Source organism: Gossypium arboreum, chromosome 1, assembly GCF_025698485.1.
Source record: "Gossypium arboreum isolate Shixiya-1 chromosome 1, ASM2569848v2, whole genome shotgun sequence".
NCBI lineage: Eukaryota > Viridiplantae > Streptophyta > Magnoliopsida > Malvales > Malvaceae > Gossypium > Gossypium arboreum.
Window position 1 is genome coordinate 36,710,441 of NC_069070.1, and position 3,141 is coordinate 36,713,581.

The window sequence follows — 3,141 nt, forward strand, 5'->3', positions numbered from 1 at the left end:
TCATAATATCTATGCAATTGTGTTTAATGAGATGATATGTAAATGAAAATGTATGTGTATGGAATGATGACATTGTTGAATGTAAAAGAAATAGTGAAATGTGTAGAAAGTTTGCTTTCGGCACTAAGTGTCTTGAGCAATACGTGTGTACGGTGTGAGATTGGCACTAAGTGTGCATGCTGGAAATATATGGCACTAAGTGTGCATGTTGGAAATATATGGCACTAAGTGTGCATCTTGGAAATATACTGACCTTTGGGTGTGCGAGCTCGAAGGGTATGGCACTATGTGTGCGGGCTTAAATCACATGGCACTAAGTGTGCGAAATCGAGTATTAAGCCTTTGTGTGTGCGTACTCTATATAGATATATCTCCGATCGAACAATTATATGGAGGTCGTGTCTTCATCGAGTTGAGTATGGACGGAAAGAGTAAGTACCTTGAGTTCGTGGCTAATAGATACTATGTTCATGCTCGGAGTTGAGTCGGTAAGTTTTAAATCTATGTGATGATTTCAATTGCATGATTGTTGCGGAAATGAAATGATGTATGGAAATTGCTTCAAATATCCTATTGAATAGTATATGAAATGTAAATGTATGACTTGGTATGAGATTGATCCGAAGGTCTAAGGAACTATGGTATAGTTAGGTATGGTGGAGCAATGGCCCTTGTTTCATTATTTCATTTTATGATAATTTTAGTAACGGATGGTTGTGAAATGCTTATGACTTCTTGAGTTATAAACTCACTCGGTGTTTTCTTGTCACCCATTTTAGGTCTCTTGGACTCGTATCGTTTGCGTGCTCGGAACCGTCGTTGAAGTCATCACCATTTGGAAATCTTTTGGTATTGTCTTCGTAGTTGAACTAGGAGAACATTTGGCATGTATAGGCTATTTTGTTTTGTTGAATCTCGGGTTGTAAACTTTAAGCCATGCGAAGATGGCCTATGTGGTCGGTTGAGTTTGAATCTAAAACCTATAGGCACGAGCCTTAGAAACCTTAATTTTGATAAGGTGGCCATAGTTTGTATTATGTATGATGAAATAGTTGGCCATGGAAGAATTATGAAATAGTCATTGTTTGCTTTAGTACCGATCTTGCCAAAGAAGAAGTGAGGTGAGATGGAAAAATCACTAAAAATAGTAGAAGTAGAATTAAATAGTGAATAAATTATGAAATTGAACCTTGATGAATCTATTTTCATATGGATGAAACAAACGATTGTATGAGCTGTATTTTAAGAGATATTCAGTTTTGGAAGCAGGGCGAATGGTTTCGGATCCCTGCTCCGACTTGGAAAATTTACCATAAATTATCCAGAAACAATTAGAAGTCATGCCTTATATTTGAGTCTAGTTTCATTAGAAACAAACGGCATGAGCATTATAGCTCTCATGCGAGATGATATCCGGTCGTAATGCGTAAAGGTCGATGTAGTCGAACCACAAACAGGGGTGACTTTAACTAATAAATTGTACCAATTGGCCCGACCAAAAATTCTAGAAATAAATCCATGGATGGATATATGAGTCTAGTTTCAGGGAAAATTAGCGGAACTCATTTTCGAGTTCGGAACTCGAGATATGATTTTTAAGGTGATAGTGACGCAGATTAACTAGCCCGCTCGAATGAGAAAAAGGAAAACAAAAAAATTTTCTAAGAGAGGAATAAGTAAGTAAGCGGTAACACCTCGTGGTCAAATTCGGTGGCGGTCACGGGTTTGGGGTGTTACATTTAATTGGTATCGAGCTATGGTTTAGTCGGTTCTAGGACTACCATAGCGCGTGTGAGTCTAGCTATACATGCCAAATCGTTAGTGCTTAATAATGTGATGACTTGACGGTTGAAATTTTGTTTTGATTAGCAATGGAACCCGGGTAGAGACCCTTGGCGGATGACGTTGAAAGTGTAGCGGCTGCTCTGCGCAAGGGACACCGCTTTGTTGAGCCTCGACCATCCGCGAATAATCAAAATGAAGGGCGAAACAAGCCTTCTTCACCATGATGAATGAGTGGGTCGCATAATATGCCCGAACCAATCCGGCTGTCCAACCATTCCGAATTTAAATAATCCACCCCAAGAGCCCGTAATGCCATCGATTCTTGATCCTGTGAGGCTGAGTAAACCAACTGTGGACTTGATTAGGAAGCATGGGGCCTAGGAGTTTAAGGCCATAGTTACCGATGATGCCGAAAGGGCCGAGTTCTGGCTTGATAACACCATTAGAGTGTTTGATGAACTGTCATGTACACCCGATGAATGTCTTAAGTGTGCTATATCTTTGTTGCGAGACTCGACCTACTATTGGTGGAGGACCTTGATTTCCATAGTCCCAAAGGAACAAGTTACTTGGGATTTCTTTCAAACGAATTTGGAAGAAATATATTAGTCAACGGTTCATCGATCGAAGTGTAAGGAATTTTGGAGCTCAAGCAAGGCCGTATGACAAGATCTAAATCTGAACATGAGTTCGTAAGACTTAGTCGGTATGCTCGGGAGTGTGTGGCTGATGAGGTTGCTACTTGCAAAAGATTTGAAGCAAGAGATTATCGTAAAAGATCGGCGAGTAAAGCTCCGTTCTCGACCGTAAAGAAATTCAGGGAGGACACTAGTAAGTCGAGGGTGACTGCGGGAATTTCCATCAGAGCCCGACCATCGACGGACTCCCGAGCTACTTCGGTAGCTAGTGTGGGCAATAATCGTCAAGAGAAACCTGAATGCCCCCAATGTGGAAGACGACACCTAGGTGAATGTTGGGGTAAGTCATTAATAGGGCTGTTATGGATGCGGTTCGAGGACCACTTCATTAGAGATTGCACGGAGCTAGATGAGAGGAATAAGACGCAAGGTGCAAGACCTAGTGGAACGACGGTGGAGGTAGGCCCCAGAATTTCGGAGGTAGGGGTGGTAATCGAGAGGAACCTCTAATATGGCTGTCCGATCCGAGACCCGTGCTCTGCTAGAGCATATGCCATCCGCAGACGAGAGGAGGCATCCTCCCCGACGTTATCACTGGTACTTTTACTCTCTTTGATACTAGTGTGATTGCATTGATTGACCCCGGCTCTACTCATTCGTATGTATGTGAAACCTTAGCATCCAGTAAGACTCTACCTATTGAGTCTACTGAGTTCGT